Consider the following 17,989-nt stretch of genomic DNA (forward strand, 5'->3'; position numbering starts at 1 on the left):
TCTCAAAATAAAAAAGGAGTCATATGAAAAATGAAAACTAGGACAAATAACAAAGGATGAATATAGGCAAGCAACAAGGGAATGCAGGGGCAAGATTAGAAAGGCAAAGGCACAAAATGAGATCAAACTAGCTACAGGCATAAAGGGAAACAAGAAGACCTTTTATAAATACATTAAAAGCAAGAGGAAGACCAAGGACAGGGTAGGCCCACTGCTTAGTGAGGAGGGAGAAGCAGTAACAGGAAACTTGGAAATGGCAGAGATGCTCAATGACTTCTTTGTTTCGATCTTCACCGAGAAGTCTGGAGGTGTGCCTAACGTAGTGAATACAAGCAGAGAGAGGGTAAGTTTAGAAGATAGGATACACAAAGAACAAGTTAAAAATCACTTAGGAAAGTTAGATGTCAGCAAGTCACCAGGTCCTGATGAAATGCATCCCAGGATACTCAAGGAGCTGATAGAGCAGGTATCTGAGCCTTTAGCTATGATCTTTGAAAAATCATGGCAGACAGGGGAGATTCCAGAAGACTGGAAAAGGGCAAATATTGTGCCCATCTATAAAAAGGGGAATAAGAGCAACCCAGGAAACTACAGACCGGTCAGGTTAACGTCGGTCCCAGGTAAGATAATGGAGCAGGTAATTAAGGAAATCCTATGCAAACACTTGGAAGGTAATAAAGTGATAGGGAAGAGCCAGCATGGGTTTGGAAGAACAAGTCATGCCAAACTAATCTGATAGCTTTCTTTGATAAGATAATGAGCCTTGTGGATAAGGGAGAAGCGGTGGATGTCATATACCTAGACTTTAGTAAGGCATTTGATACGGTCTCGCATGATATTCTTATTGATAAACTAGGCAAATATAACTTAGATAGGGCCACGATAAGGTGGGTGCATAATTGGCTGGATAACCGTAGTCAGAGAGTTGTTGTTAATGGTGCTAAATCCTGCTGGAAAGGGATAACAAGTGGAGTTCCTCAAGGGTCTGTTTTGGGACCCGTACTGTTCAATATCTTCATCAATGATGTAGATATTGGGATAGAGAGTATTAAGTTTGCAGATGACACCAAACTGGGTGGGGTTGCAACTTCTTTGGAGGATAGGGACATAATTCAAAATGACCTTAGCAAGTTAGAGAAATGGTCAGAGGTAAACAGGATGAGGTTTAATAAAGAGAAATGCAAAGTGCTCCACTTAGGAAGGAACAATCAGTTCCATACATACAAGATGGGAAGCGACTGTCTAGGAAGGAGTATGGCGGAAAGGGATCTAGGGGTCATAGTGGACCACAAGTTGAATATGAGTCAACAGTGTGATGCTGTTGCAAAAAAAGCAAATATGATTCTAGGTTGTATCAACAGGTGTGTTGTAAGCAAAACTCGTGAAGTCATTCTGCCACTCTACTCTGCACTAATTAGGCCTCAGCTGGAGTACTGTGTCCAGTTCTGGGCGCCACATTTCAAGAAAGATGTGGAGAAATTGGAAAGGGTACAGAGAAGAGCGACAAGAATGATTAAAGGTTTAGAGAACATGACCTATGAAGCCAGGCTTCATGAACTGGGCTTGTTTAGTTTGGAAAAAAGAAGATTAAGGAGGGACATGATAGCGGTTTTCAAATATCTAAAAGGGTGTCACAAGGAGGAAGGAGAAAATTTGTTCCTCTTGGTTTCTGAGGACAGGACAAGGAGTAATGGGCTTAAAGTGCAGCAGGGGAGGTTTAGATTGGACATTAGGAAAAAATTCCTAACTGTCAGGGTGGTCAAATATTGGAATAAATTGCCAAGGGAGGTGGTGGAATCTCCCTCTCTGGAGATATTTAAGAACAAGTTGGATAGACATCTGTCAAGGATGGTGTAGACAGAGCTTGGTCCTGCCTTGAGGGCGGGGGGCTGGACTCGATGACCTCTTGAGGTCCCTTCCAGTCCTATTATTCTATGATTCTATGACTCTAATTTTTTCCATCCATGTGCAGAATAAATTGTTGTGTGCACTGAGGGGAGTGTGGATGTGCACCACCAAAAGAAACATGCTGGCAGATGTGGGCTCTCTGCTGATCAACTGGGGAGCACCTGGGCACCAAGAGCCCAGCTTGCAAGGACAGGGAGCACTGGTCTCCCACTCTCTGGGTACCAGCCCCACGCAGAAAGCAAAGTGTCTATGTGTTTATGTAATGAACTTGAGGTCAGGTTGGCAAGGACACGACATTGAAACGGGCCAGTCCCGCCCGACGAGGACAGGAGGAAATGAAACAGTGGCAAAGTGGAGCAGGCAGGTAAATCCCCTGGAATGTACCACATGACCTCCCTGCCAACAGCACAGCGGCTGAAAGTATCACCACAAACACCCAAGGCTCATGCCACACACGGCTGGAGGGAGGGGAAATTGGCCCAGGTGGGAAGTGACTCTAACACAGGGACTCAGTGGCAGAGAACCCAGGAGTCCTGGTTCCCAGCCCCCCTGCTCTAACTCCCTCAGGGCCAAGAAGAGAACCCAAGAATCCTGTTAGGAAAGGGATCAATAAAAAGATCGAAAATACCATATTGATTGTATATGTGTCCTCACGTTGCCTGCTGCGTGCAGATGTGGTTGCCCCAGCTCAAAAATGATCTAGTGCAATTGGCAAAGGTTCAGAAATGGGCAACAAAAATGTTGAGGGGTCTGGAACGGCTGCTGTATGAGGAGAGATTAATGAACCTGGATTTCTCAACTAGGGAAAGAGATGACTCAGGGGAGATATGATTAAGGTCGGTAAAACCATGATGGGTGTGGAGAAAGTCAATAAGGGAGTGTTCTTTACTCCTCATAAAGCAAGGACTAGGGGTCACCCAATGAAATTAATAGGCAGAAGGTTTAAAACAAACCCAAGGCAGTATTTCTGCACAGCCAACCTGAGGAATTCCCTGCCAAGCGATGTTGTGAATGCCCAAGACTGTAAAAGGATTCCAGATAGAGCTAGAAAAATCCATGAAGGATAGGTCCATCAGTGGCTATTAGACAGGCGGGGCAGGGAGGGTGTCTCTAGCCTCTGTTTGCCAGAGGCTGGGAATGCACTATAGGGGAGGGATCACTTGGTGATTCCCTGGTCTCTCCATTCCTTCTGGGGCACCTGGCACTGGCCACTGTTGGCAGACAGGACACTGGACTAGATGGACCATAGGTCATTCTTATGGCTCACAATCCCCCCTACTGCATCCACTAGCCCCCACTTCCCTCCTAGAGCCAGGCAGGGTACGTCTACACTACAGCGCTAGTTTGAACTAACTTAGTTCGAATTAGTTAATTCGAACTAAGCTAGTTCGAACTAACGCATCTAGAACTAAAAACTAGTTCGAATTAGCGTTTTGCTAATTCGAACTAGCAAGTCCACATTGAGTGGACTCTGAACAGGGCTTAAGGATGGCCGGAAGCAGTGCCGGCAGGGCATCAGAGGAGGACTTAGAGCGTGGAGATGCTGTCTCAGGCTAGCCGAGGGCTGCGCTTAAAGGGTCCCGACCCCCACCCCGGACAGACAGTTCTCAGGGGTGCCCCGCTTACAAACCAGTCCTGGCTTGGAGTGCCCGAAGTACCCACACTGGGCACATCACACCACTCGGCCATCAGACCGGCTGCACTTGCCGCATGCTGCCATCTGGGGAGAGGGGACAATCGGGGGGCTGCAGGAGAGCTTCCACCCCCAGAAGCCCGCAGAGCCAGCCCAGTCCTCCCCATAGGGGGCTCGTGCCCCATTCCTCCCTCACCTCCTTCCACTTACCCTTCCCTAGCCCCCCGTCTTATTGATGTACAAAATAAAGGACACATGTGTTCAAAAATAGAAACTCTGTTTATTTAACAAAACTCGGGGAAACTGGGAAAAGGAGGTGGGAGAGGGGAAGAGAGAGGCTGGGAGAGGGGAGGGGGAAAACTGGGAGGAGGGAGCTGAAAGGGGGAAGCAAGGGAAAGGAGGGGGTGGGGAAACTGAAGGATCAGGGGTGGGGGTCTCGCCGGGCCGACCGCCTCCCAGTACAGCGAGGGAGGGGGCCTCGGCGTCCCCGGGGGGATGGGGTGGAGGGTGCGGAGGTTGAGGTGGGGGGTGTGGACATTGAGGAAGAAGTTGTGGGGGTTGAGGAGGGAGAGGTAGGAGGGGGAGCAGGAGTGGGAGGAGGGACAGCAGTTGGGGGGGCAGCAGGTGCAGGACCAGTACGGGGCACCATGCTCTGCAGCAGGAGCTGCAGGTTGGTGCTCAGCCCTCGGAGCTCAGACAGCAGCTCGTGGCGGACCTGCAGGTCTTCCTGCATCCACGACCGTAGTGTGCGGTGCACGGCTTGCAGGGCCCCAAGGTGCTGGTCCCAGTATTCCTGCTCCGTGCTGGCAGTCCGGAGCAGGCTGCGGGTGCGGGAGCATGTCCTGGGCGGGGTGGTGCGCCCGGCACGAGCAGCTGGTGCAGCTGTAGAGAAAGAAGAGAAGGGGTCAGTTCTCCCTGGGGACGCAGAGGATGATGCCCAGCCCCCTCCCCAACTCCGCAACGTGAGGGTGACCATGTCCTGCACCGTCACAGCCGCTGTGCTTGTACAGAGGCCATGGTCAGGATGTCTGGCTCTCCCCGGGACTGGAAGCTGCCCCAAGACCGCACCCATGTCCCTGTGCCATGTATAGTGTGGCCAGGGCGGTGGGGGGGGAAGGGGAGATGTCCCCTGCCTCCGTGTAGAGGGGACATGTGAAGGGAAATCATCCTGCTGGGTCCTGCCCCGGGGTCGGGAGCATGTCACGACTCTTTGCACAAGCATGTGCCTATTGGGCAATGGCCCCTGGGTGTCACGCAGCTGGAGCCACCTGCCCAAGGGTGGCATGGCACGTGCTCGCACGTGCACAGGTGTCTGTGTGATCCGTGGAAGGCATGGCCCACGCGCGCGGTCCCTGGTCTCCCTGCCACCTCCCCCCCCGAACTACTTAATTCAAACTACTTACCTGGTACAGTCTCCCTGGACGACGCTGCTGGCGGTGACCCTTCTGGTGTGCCCAGGTCAGGGCCCTCTGGTCCCGGCTCGATGTCCCCTGGGCTGGCACGGACCGCCCTGCCCCCCAATAGTTGGTGGAGGGCAGTGAAGTAGGGGCAGGTGGCAGCCCCTGCAGCGGCGCCGCCTCTTGTGGCCCTGGCGTATGCCTGGCGCAGCTGTTTAATTTTAATGCGCACCTGCTCCTGGGTGCACCTGTGTCCCCTGGTGGCCATGGCGGCTGCTATGCGCCCATAGACGGCCGCATTCCTCCTCCTAGTGCGGAGATCATGGACGTTGGGGGCCTGCCCCCAAACCTCAATGAGGTCCATGACCTCCGCACTAGTCCAGGAGGCCGCGCGCCGTCTACGGCCCCTGGCTGGCCCCTGGGTGCTGGGGGACTGGGCAGGGGGCGTGTCACTCGCACTGGCTGCCTGGCTCATGGTGGGGCCACTGGTTCGGGGCAGAAACTCCTGGCAGGGCTGGCTGACTCCAGTGCCGTCTGGCCAGAGTCTACCCCTTTAAGGGCCCGGGGCTGGGGGAGAGGAGAAGAGTTTTCCTGGTTGTGCCCAGAGAGGCCACCAGGGGGAACCTGGGAAGGGCTAGCCTTCCACTAGTTCGAACTAAAGGGCTACACAGCCCTTAGTTCGAACTAGCTAGTTCGAACTAGGCGTTAGTCCTCGTAAAATGAGGTTTACCTAGTTCGAACTAAGCGCTCCACTAGTTCGATTCAAATTCGAACTAGCGGAGCGCTAGTGTAGCACCTATTAAAGTTAGTTCGAACTAATGTCCGTTAGTTCGAACTAACTTTGTAGTGTAGACATACCCGGAGAGAGCCCAGGAGTGCTGGCTCCCAGCAGAACCAAGAGACCCGCTTGGGTGGGTGAATAGAGAGGTGAAGTGTGGACAGGTAAGTTCTACCTTGAAGTGCTATTTATAGCTAGGTTATGTTTACCACGGTGATAAAGAAACTCCAAGGGCATGAGTGTTGGTAGCAAACATTCTTTGAAGACTGATTAACCACCCTGCTCCTTAAGGAGGGAAACACCCTGTTTATAAAAGGGAAATTAGTTACTGCGCCCTGACGTCAATACAGCATTATCAGAAAACCAGTGGAGAAAGGGCCCTGTGCAAACAGCCTGTCACGTATGCACACAGGGTTCCACGCGCCGCAGTGTCTCATGTATACCTGGTGATAGGCGTGCACACACGCACACACACGCACAGCCCACACGGAGCCACATGAGCGAGCTACCTGCTTGCATGCGGTGGTATGCTGTCTCACACACACATCCCACCTCTCACACGCAGCTGCAGAGTCACTCACATAAGCGCCACTTGCTCTCACACGGCCATGAGCTGTCATCCGTCCACATCCCTGCTGCTCACCCACAGCCATGTGCCATCCTTCACACATGTTCCACAGTCACACACATCCCACTTGCTCATATGCCACCATGCATTGTCACGGATGTCACATCTGGTCCCTCACAGCTATGTACTGTCACCAACCTCTGACCTGCTTACATGCAGCCTTGCACTATCACACGTCTCATTTGCGTACATGTCACAGACATCTCACCTGTTCTCATGCGGCCACACACTGTCACTCACACACGTCCTACTTGCTCGCACGTGGCTAGGCGCTGTCACTCACACACGTCCCACCTACTCGCACGTGGCTAGGCGCTGTCACTCACAACCATATGCAACTGCAGCATGCCCCATGTGTTCTGATCCTCCAGGGTTGCAAGACACCCAGAGATGTGGCTGCAAGATGCACCCATGCCCAGAGGCCGGGTATAGCAAACCAGAGCAGCTCAGGTTAATCTGTACAGCCAGGGGAAGGGTGGAAAGACTGGGGTTCAAGCCCCTTAGGCTGAGTCATGGCGGGACCATTGTCCTGTTGTGGCAAGTCCCAGTGCTATGGGGCTAAATGCAGCAGGGTCACAGGGCCTCAGTGCTGCCTTGGCCCGGGGTAGGGCTGGCCCGAGTGAGCCCTTTTGGTGCCCTGGGCCTGGGTGCGCGGTGCTGTCCCCAAGCGCAGGGTGCATGGGCCCGCCCATGGAGCACAGGCCCACCCCCCCAGGCCAGGCCCACCCCCGGGGTGAACAGCGCATGCGCTGCCCAGCCTGGCCCGGCCAGCGCTGCTGGCGTGTGCGCCGGGCCGTGTAGGGCCCCGCAGCCATGGGGGGAAGGGCACTGCTGGATGGCGCCGTGGGGATGCGGGCGAGCCGGCGCTGCGGGAGCTGGGCGTGCGGCTCCTGATGGCAGCTGTAAGGGACCCCTTACAGCTGCCATCAGGCACCCCTCATCAGTTGGCACCCTGGGCAGGTGCCCGGCTCGCCCATGCCTCCGTCTGGCCCTGGCCCAGGGGGCGGGTGTTTCTTGTTTTGCAGTGTAACCCTAGTGCCACAGCCTGTCGGTGCCCTGTGGTTTCTGCCTTGCTTGCTGGGGGGTGTGTGGAGATGCCCCCGAAATGCCTGGAGCATCCCAGCAGAGAGCAAGAAATTTCCTGCTGCAGCGCCCGGCCCAGCCCTTTCATGCTCCAGTGCCAGAGAGGCCTGGTCACAGCAACAGGCTTCCTCCAAATATTTGCCCAGTGATTGAAACAGTTGACGCTGGCGGCTCACTGCCCCGGGCTTGGCACCACCGGGCTGGAGGCCCCTTGTCCTGGCCCTGGTGGGCAGCATCCCCCTACTCAGCCCCCCAGGGCCCTGGGGTGCAGGTTGCTGGTCCCATTGGGGTGGGGTGTGGGCTCTGTGCCCTTATCAGCTGGAAAATCGCTGTGGTTTGGGCCGATGCCTGGGGGCCCCTCCCACCTGTTCTCCTCCCTCTCTGAAATCCAGCATCCTCCGGGCGGCACTTCACCTGCCAGCAGGATCCTGGAGGCCACCTGGCCACATCCTCCTCACCAGAGCCCAGCACCGGCTCCCTGCGACCCTCCTGCCCATGAGGCCCCATGACAGGAACATGGGGATGAAACAACTGGCTCTCTGCCTCTGGGCAGCCCTGGCCTGTGTGGCAGGTGAGTCCCCAGGGACCACGGAGGGATGGGGGGGGGGGAGATGTACAGGGGGGAGAGGGCTGCTGAGCCCCTGGGTCCCTCCATCCACAGCAGCCTCCCCAGGACTCAGGATACATCAGCTGCCCCCCAGGCTGCCTGGACACTCCCAGCCCCTGTCCCTGGCACCCAGTTGCCCAATACACCGAGGACACTTCCCCCAGCCACTTATGTCTGTTTGTGCACACTGCCCAAATCCCCAGCACCTCTGCCCCCTGCAGTCCCAGGATATGTACCCAAGCCCCTCCCCACCAGCCCCTGGCTTGCATAGGGGCATGAATGGGTGGATGTCGGGGGGATGGTTGGGGGAATGTAGGAGGATAGATGGACAGAGGACATGTGTGGGGGACAGAAAGACGGGGAACGGGTGTGGGGGACAGAGGGATGGAGGAGGGGCTTGGGGGGACAGAGGGATGGAGGATGGGTGTGGGGGGACAGAGGGATGGAGGAGGGGTGTGGGGAGGACAGAGGGATGGAGGAATGGTGTGGGGGGACACAGAGGGATGGAGGAGGGCCATGTGGGGACAAAGGAACAGAGGAAGTGTGGGGGGACAGAGAGATGGAGGAGGGCCATGGGGGGACAAAGGAACAGAGGAAGTGTGGGGGGACAGAGGGATGGAAGAGGGCCACGTGGGGACAAAGGAACAGAGGAAGTGTGGGGGGACAGAGGGATGGAGGAGGGCCATGTGGGGACAAAGGAACAGAGGAAGTGTGGGGGGACAGAGGGATGGAGGAGGGCCATGTGGGGACAAAGGAACAGAGGAAGTGTGGGGGGACAGAGGGATGGAGGAGGGCCATGTGGGGACAAAGGAACAGAGGAAGTGTGGGGGGACAGAGGGATGGAGGAGGGCCATGGGGGGATAGAGGGACAGAGGAATTGTGGGGGGACAGAGGAGGTGTGGGGGACAGAGGGACAGAGCAGGGGCATGGGGGATAGAGAGACAGCGGAGTTGTGGGGCCACTGAGAGACAGGAGGTGAGGGGGGACAGAGGGACAGAGGAGGTGTGTGGGGATGGTGGCAGCATTGGGCTACAGGGATGGGTGGGGGGATGTGGAGGTGGAGGGGTGCGTGTGGGGGTGTAGAGGGAGGGGAGGACAGTGGGGGATGGGATGGTGCGTGGAGGAAGGGGTGCAAAGGAGGGGCGTAGGGAAATGAGGGAATGGGGTGGGGGTCAGTGCGGGGGATGGATGCAGGAGGGAGATGGGGTATGGAGGGTGCACGTGGTGATATGGGGGCGGGCGTGGGAGGGAAGGGGGTATCCCAGAAAGCCGGGGCACTGTCTGTGCCCCACTCTATCACTGGTCCCTCGGGCATGATCCCTGAACATGCCAGGCCCCAGGACTCCCCTCAGCTCCCCCCACCCCTGGGGCTCCCTGCTGACCCATCTGCTTCAGGGCATCCTGCCCTGCCCCAAGGTGCTGCAGCTCTGCAGGCCAGACGGATCCCTGACCAGTGTGAAGGGACAGGGCCAAACCGGGCTGAACTGCACTGGCCAGGCTCCAGCGCCTCCCGTTGGCTCTTGTGCCAGAGGCTGCTCCCGCCCACGGGCCACCCCCTCTGGCTGGGGGCAGCTCCCATGCGAGGCACAGGCATGGGAGGGGGCCAGCAGGAGTCCCCCCTTTCCCCTGTCTGGCCCCAGGGGTTCTAAGCTGAGGCTGCTGCAGGATCCCATGCATCACCCTTGGCAGCGCTGTGCCCCCCATCACGCTGGTCCCAGGTGGTGTTAACCCTCAGTGTGCCAGGTCACCAGGCACAGCATAGAGGGAAATTGAGGCAGGTATAGACAATTCACAGAAAATTCCCACTCCCCCATGACTCCCACAGCCCCCCCACAGCATGATCCTTCATCCTGTTGGGCTGGTTCCTGCTGCCCCCAATGCTCCCCACAGCCCGACCCCTGCTCCCCTTCCTGTGGGGCTGGGCTCATTCTCCACACAGCCTGATCTCTCATTTCCATCCTGTGGGTCTGTGAGTCTAGGCCCTGCTGCCCCCACATCCTCCCCACAGCCCAATCCCTGCTCTCCATCCTGCGGGTCTGGGCCCATCCTCCTCACAGCCCGATCCCTGCCACCCCCGCTGCGGGGAGGGGGTAGGGTGGCCAGATGGTTTCAACAAAAATACCGGACCCACTTGACATAACATCACAATCTACATGACACCTTATTTAGGAAATACCGGACAGTTCTATTTTCGCATTTTGTTTCCCGAACAGAAGGTTCAAATACTGGACTGTCTGGTTCAAAACTGGCCACCTGGCCACCCTAGGAGGGAGGGGTTGGGGCTGTCGGGTTGGGTGGGGAGCCAGGTGCTCCTGCAGATGAGGACGGTTTGCAGCAGGGACTGAGCTGGTTGTTTTGTTCATTCTCTCTGGCCGCAAGAGGCCCAGGGCGACGCCAAGCTCCTGGGGACAGAGCAGCAGTGAGCTGTTCACCCCACGGGATCTTGGGGAACTGAGGGGCCTTTCAGCGGTTCCCAGGCACAGCTGACTGAAATAGGGCAGGCTCGACAGCCAGGCCCCTGGGCTCTCTCCCCAGCTCTGGGAGGGGAGTGGGGGCTGGTGATTAGAGCAGGGGCTGGGAGCCAGGACTCCTGGGTTCCCAGCTCTGCAACAATCAGGGTCCGACAAGAGAAGCTGTTAGCGAAAGCCCCCAGAGCACTTGCTTATCCGTGGGGAGGGCTCCATGACTCACCGGCAGGCAGCTGCTGGAAAGGGGAGGAGAACGTGCCACAGCAAGAGAAGGGGAGGGGCTTTCAAGGTGCGATTTCTGCAGGCACCAGAGAAACATGGTGCCCACATGAGCTGTGGGTGAAGCTGCTGCTTGGGGCCCTGCCTATACTCCCCTCTGCTCTGCCCAGTCCCCGCCCCTCCCCACTGTCTCCCTCTTCTCTCTGCTCCCCCCTTCCAGCCAAATCCCTGAACCCAAATATCAGAAACGGCATGTGGGAATAAACAATCTTGTAAAACTTCTTTGTAATGAAAAAGGAGCCTGTTCCACACGGCTTGGCAGACCGTAAAGACTGGACATGAAGATGGTGCCTAATTAAAAGCGCCAAATTTGGAAATAAAAAATGTCAGTCATTGTTTTTTTTATATCCCCTGATTTACTTGCAAAAACATTGCTGTAAGGTCAAGTCATTTGTCCTGCTGAATACAACAGTAAATATTATGGAATACCAGTCATCCTGTAGCACCTTAGAGACTAACGAAAATATATTATGTCTTGAGCTTTCGTGGGCAAAACCCACTTCCTCAGATGATGAACTGGAGAAGAAATAAGGGTATGCCTACACTACCCTCCTAGTTCGAACTAGCGGGGTAATGTAGGCATACCGCACTTGCAAATGAAGCCCGGGATTTGAATTTCTCGGGCTTCATTTGCATAAGCGGGGAGCCGCCATTTTTAAAACCCCGCTGGTTCGAACCCCGTGCAGCGCGGCTACACGGGGCACGAACTAGGTAGTTTGAACCAGTAACGGTAGTTCTAGTATGGTAAGTACTAGTGAGGAGTAACGGTAGTTTGAACTAGGAAGCCTAGTTCGAACTACCTAGTTCGTGCCCCGTGTAGCCGCGCTGCACGGGGTTCGAACGAGCGGGGATTTAAAAATAGCGGCTCCCCGCTTATGCAAATGAAGCCCGGGAAATTCAAATCCCGAGCTTCATTTACAAGTGCGGTATGCCTACATTACCTCGCTAGTTCGAACTAGCGGGGTAGTGTAGACATACCCCAAGTTATTTATAACAGGTAAAAAAAGGGTACCTGTCAATTGTAAGACCAATGGCTTTCCCCTCTGTTATAAATAACTTGCGTACTCCAGCTCATCATCTGAGGAAGTGGGTTTTGCTCATAAAAGTCCATCATATTTTGATTAGTCTCTAAGGTGACACAGGACTACTCCTTGTTTTCAAAGTTACAGACTAAGGGTATGTCTATACTACAAGGTTCTTTTGGAATAAGCTTTTCTGGACAATATCTTTTGAAACAAGAAAGACTTATTTCAAAATAGAGTGTCCACACTACAGGGAGCCTCAAGATGAGTCCGAGGCCGGCTCCCCTAATGTGGACGTGCTGTCTTGATGTAGAGCCCCAGGAGGCACTGGGGAGGAATAACTTAGAATGGCTCTGGGGAGGAGCTATTTCGACATAGCAGCAGTGGAGCATCCACACACACCCTCCTCTGAAATAGCTTTTTCGGAAGAGGCATTATTCCTCGTGGAATGAGGCTTGACAGCATCAGAAAAAAACCTCCATTATTTTGATTTTCTTTTGAAATCACGCAAGTGCAGTGTGGATGCTAGTATTGTTTTTCCAGAATAATGGTGCAGTGTAGACGCACCCTAACACAGCTCCCCCTCTAAGACTTTTTATTCTGATATAGGTGATGTAGCCCTTCTCTGTTTTACATTTTCTTCATCAATATTGCAAAGCTCTCAAGCCTTCATAAAGGAATCATTTCAGATTACTACATATATAAAATAACTGAAACAAAGACATTATTTTAAATTAATCAATCAGAGTGGTTTAGTGTGTTCATAACAAAGTTCTTTGCTTTTAGAAAAAGAGAACCCTAATTTATTTGGTGTGATTTTCATAACTAGACATGTGTATGAAATTTCAACAGATGTTTATGTTAAAAATATATTTCCAAATGTTTTAGGCAGAACAAAGGATTTTATATCTTAATAAGGTATTGATTTTGATGGGGGGTCTCTTAAAACTTTGTTAATCAACAAGTCAGAAGTAAAAGGAAAACTAATTTGTCCACCTGTCTGGAAGAAAAGGAACGTTGTCCCTTTAAGGGCTCTCTTCAGCAGGAGTGGGCAAGCTGGAAGGCTTTTCACTTTTAAGTCAACAGAGCCTCTTTGGGGAAAAATAGTGATAGAGATGCAGCCGTGTTAGTCTGGTGTAGCTGAAACAAAAGACAGAACTATGTAGCACTTTAAAGACTAACAAGATGGTTTATTAGGTGATGAGCTTTCGTGGGCCAGACCCACTTCCTCAGATCAATATGTGGAAGAAAATTGGCACAACCATATATACATTTGAAACAAAAAACAGGACTATGTAGCACTTTAAAGACTAACAAGATGGTTTATTAGGTTAGTTAGTCTTGTTAGTCTTTAAAGTGCTACATAGTCCTGTTTTTTGTTTCAGCTACACCAGACTAACACGGCTACATTTCTATCACTATTATATATAAACTTGACACTTTATGTATGGGTTTAAACAAAGACTCTAATTATCTCACCCATTACAAAGATAGCTTCTCCAATTATCACCCCTAATGTCATTACCTCACAGAAAGTTACCTTCCCCTCTCACCCCCACTCTGTTCTTAAATTTGATTTATCAATTTCACATGCGTTCATTTTTTTGATTATATTACTTTGGTATATATGGTTGTGCCGATTTTCTTCCACATATTGATCTGAGGAAGTGGGTCTGGCCCACGAAAGCTCATCGCCTTATAAACCATCTTGTTAGTCTTTAAAGTGCTACATAGTTCTGTCTTTTCTTTTGGGAAGAGTCATCTGTCCCCAACAGCTTGCTGTGGGAACTTGCAAGAATGGTCCAGACAGAGAAAGGCAGAGGGACAAGTAAGACACAGAGGAGGCGTTGCCTCCCTTTCCCTCTTATACCGGGTGCCCATGGGTGCCTGGATCCCAGTGGAAGGGATCATATATATAGTAGCCCAATGTCTGTGACTTCGGTACCGCTTAGCCGGGCCGCCGCGCGGGAGCAAGCGGCACAAGCAGCTGTTTGGGCCCCATGCTCCCCATGCAGCAGTCAGCCGAGTGCCACGGCGGGAAGCAACAGCGCCGCCCACAGGGAACAGCCAGGGGGTGGGGCCTGAACGAGTGTGCGTCTCTGACATCAGGAAAGAGCACCAGATTGAAAAGGAGGAAAGCGGAGCAGACACAGAGGATGCGAAGGAGACGGAGGAGAACGGAGGAGGCGGACGACAGTGAGAGAGAGAGTGAGAGAGACAGAGGAGGAGAAGAGAAACACAGAGTGAGAGGTGGGAGGGGGAGAAGAGAAAGAGAGAAAGACGGAGAGAGAGGCAGGAGGCGGACGAGATCTGAGAGAGAAAGAGGGCGAGGCAGTAGGAGGAGAAGAGAAGCGGCCGTTTGTGCTGCTTGTTCCTGCGCAGCGGCCCGGCTGAGCGGTGCAGAAGTCAGCTGAATACCATGGCGGGAGGCAAAGGGGGCGGGGCGGTGACGTACATGCTGAGAGGGCGGGGCCTGGACGAGCGTGCATCCCCGACAGAGACAGAGGAGAGTGGAGAGAGAGTGGGAGGCAGAAGGGGGAGGAGAAGAGAAAGAGAGAGACAGAGGGAGAGGCAGAAGGTGGAGGAGAGCTGAGAGAGGGAGGGGGAGGCAGGAGGAGGAGGAGGAGACAGAGAGAGAGAGAGAGAGAGAGAGACTGGAGGCTCAGGAGAGAAGACCGAGGTGGAGGAGAGACGTGAAAATCCCATCTTATGACGGGCTAATTGTCTAATTTATGATAAATAGCAAAAAAGGCCATTAATGACAGCTAAAAAAGGTAACACATGATGAAAGTACTGAACAGACTTTAATTGTACACAGGGACAGCGAACACAGAAAACACCTCCACATCCAGCACACTCATCCCATGGTCCACGCGCACCACTTCTATCCCGACTTCCCCGCACCAGACCAGCACAGTCTCTGAGACGGTCTCTGTGTCCAGCCCTTCCAGCCCATCCTCCACAGCCTCGCCCAGCACCATCTCTGAGTACGTCTCCCCAACCAGTGCTTCCAGTTCGACCTCCACAGCCGAGTCGAATACGATCTCCAGGGCCATCTCCACGCCTCACGCGTCCACCCTAACCTCTGGTGCCCAACCCAACATCGTCTCTGAAGGACTCTCCACACGCAGCACTTCTATCCCGACTTCCACGCACCATCCCAGCACACTTTCGGAGAACATGTCTTTCTCCAGCATTTCGATTCCACACTCCATGGCTTCACCCAGCACCGTCACTGAGCCTCTGCCCACAACCAGTGCTTCCAGTTCTACCTCCACAGCTGAGTTGAATACTATCTCCAAGGACATCTCCAAGCCTCACGCGTCCACCCTGACCTCCAGTGCCCAGCCCAGCACCGTCTCTGAAGCACTCTCCACGCGCAGCACTTTTATCCCGACTTCCTCGCACCAGCCCAGCACAGTTTCTGAGACAGTCTCTGTGTCCAGCACTTCCAGCCCATCCTCCACGGCCTCGCCCAGCACCATCTCCGCGTCTGTCTCTCCAACCACTACTACCACATCGACGTCCGGAACTGCGTCTAGTACCGTCTCTGAGGCCATCTCCCTGTCTCACGCGTCCACCGTGACCTCCAGTGCCCAGCCTAGCACCGTCTCTGAACCACTCTCCACCCGCAGCACTTCTATCCCGACTTCCTTGCACCATCCCAGCACAATTTCTGAGACCGTCTCTGTGTCCAGCCCTTCCAGCCCATCCTCCCCGGCCTCACCCAACACCATCTCCGAGGTCATTTCTCCAACCAGTGCTTCGAGCTCGACCACTACAGCTGAGTCGAGTACAATTTCTGAGGCCAACTCCACGCCGAGCACGTCCTCCCTGATCTCCAGTCCTACAGATCTTCATCCCAGCACCGTCTCTGAACCACTCTCCAAACTCCGCACTTCTATCCCGACTTCCTCGCACCAGGCCAGCACACTTTCTGAGACCGTCTCTGTGTCCAGCGCTACCAGACCATCCTCCACGCCCTCCCCCAACACCATCTCCGAGCTCATCTCCCCAACCAGTGCTTCGAGCTCGACCTCCACAGCTGAGTTGAGTACAATCTCTGAGGTCATCTCCACACCTAGCACGTCCTCCCCGATCTCCAGTTCTACAGATCTTCAGCCCAGCACCATTTCTGAAGCAGTCTCCACACTGCGCACTTCTATCCCGATTTCCTTCCCCAAGGCCAGCCCAGTTTCTGAGACAGTCTCTCAATCCAGCCCTTCCCGCCCATCCTCCACGGCCTCGCCCAGCACCATCTCGGAGTATGTCTCTCCAACCAGTGTTTCCAGTTCTACTTCTGCAGCCGAGTCGAGTACAATCTCTGAAGCCATATCCGTCTCTCACGCGTCTACCGTGACCTCCAGTGCCCAGCCTAGCACCGTCTCTGAACCACTCTCCACACGCAGCACTTCTATCCCGACTTCCTTGCACCATCCTAGCACACTTTCTGAGACCGTCTCTGTGTCCAGCTCTTCCAGCCCATCCTCCACGGCCTCGCCCAGCACCATCTCCGCGTCCGTCTCTCCAACCACTACTATCAGATCGACGTCCGGAACTGAGTCTAGTACCGTCTCTGAGGCCATATCCCTGTCTCACGCGTCCACCGTGACCTCCAGTGCCCAGCCTAGCACCATCTCTGAACCACTCTCCACCCGCAGCACTTCTATCCCGACTTCCTTGCACCATCCCAGCACAATTTCTGAGACCGTCTCTGTGTCCAGCCCTTCCAGCCCATCCTCCCCGGCCTCACCCAACACCATCTCCGAGGTCACTTCTCCAACCAGTGCTTCGAGCTCGACCACTACAGCTGAGTCGAGTACAATTTCTGAGGACAACTCCACGCCCAGCACGTCCTCCCTGATCTCCAGTCCTACAGATCTTCATCCCAGCACCGTCTCTGAACCACTCTCCAAACTCCGCACTTCTATCCCGACTTCCTCGCACCAGGCCAGCACACTTTCTGAGACCGTCTCTGTGTCCAGCTCTTCCCGCCCATCCTCCACGGCCTCGTCTAGCACCATCTCCGAGTCCATCTCTCCGACCAGTGCTTCCAGTTCTACCTCTGTAGCTGAGTCAAGTACAATCTCTGAGGCCATCTCCGTGTCTAGCGCGTCAACCGTGACCTCTAGTGCCCAGCCCAGCACCGTCTCTGAAGGACTCTCCACGCGCAGCACTTCTATCCAGACTTCCTCGCACCAGGCCAGCACACTTTCTGAGACCTTCTCTGTGTCCAGCCCTTCCAGCCCATCCTCCACAGCCTCGCCCAGCACCATCTCTGAGTCCATCTCCCCAACCAGTGCTTCCAGCTCGACCGCCACAGCTGAGTCGAGTACGATCTCTGAGACCATCTCTGTGTCTCTCGTGTCCACTGTGACCTCCAGTGCCCAGCCCAGCACTGTCTCTGAAGCACTCTCTACGCGCAGCACGTCTATCCTGACTTCCTCGCACCAGGCCAGCACACTTTCTGAGACCGTCTCTGTGTCCAGCGCTTCCAGACCATCCTCCACGCCCTCCCCCAACACCATCTCCGAGCTCATCTCCCCAACCAGTGCTTCGAGCTCGACCTCCACAGCTGAGTCGAGTACAATCTCTGAGGTCATCTCCACGCCTAGCACGTCCTCCCCGATCTCCAGTTCTACAGATCGTCAGCCCACCACCATAACTGAAGCAGTCTCCACACTGCGCACTTCTATCCCGATTTCCTTCCCCAAGGCCAGCCCAGTTTCTGAGACAGTCTCTCAATCCAGCCCTTCCCGCCCATCCTCCACGGCCTCGCCCAGCACCATCTCGGAGTATGTCTCTCCAACCAGTGTTTCCAGTTCTACTTCTGCAGCCGAGTCGAGTACAATCTCTGAAGCCATATCCGTCTCTCACGCGTCTACCGTGACCTCCAGTGCCCAGCCTAGCACCGTCTCTGAACCACTCTCCACACTCAGCACTTCTATCCCGACTTCCTTGCACCATCCTAGCACACTTTCTGAGACCGTCTCTGTGTCCAGCTCTTCCAACCCATCCTCCACGGCCTCGCCCAGCACCATCTCCGCGTCCGTCTCTCCAACCACTACTACCAGATCGACGTCCGGAACTGAGTCTAGTACCGTCTCTGAGGCCATCTCCCTGTCACACGCGTCCACCGTGACCTCCAGTGCCCAGCCTAGCACCGTCTCCGAACCACTCTCCACC

Source organism: Pelodiscus sinensis, chromosome 22, assembly GCF_052426305.1.
Source record: "Pelodiscus sinensis isolate ZL-2025 chromosome 22, ASM5242630v1, whole genome shotgun sequence".
Lineage (NCBI taxonomy): Eukaryota > Metazoa > Chordata > Testudines > Trionychidae > Pelodiscus > Pelodiscus sinensis.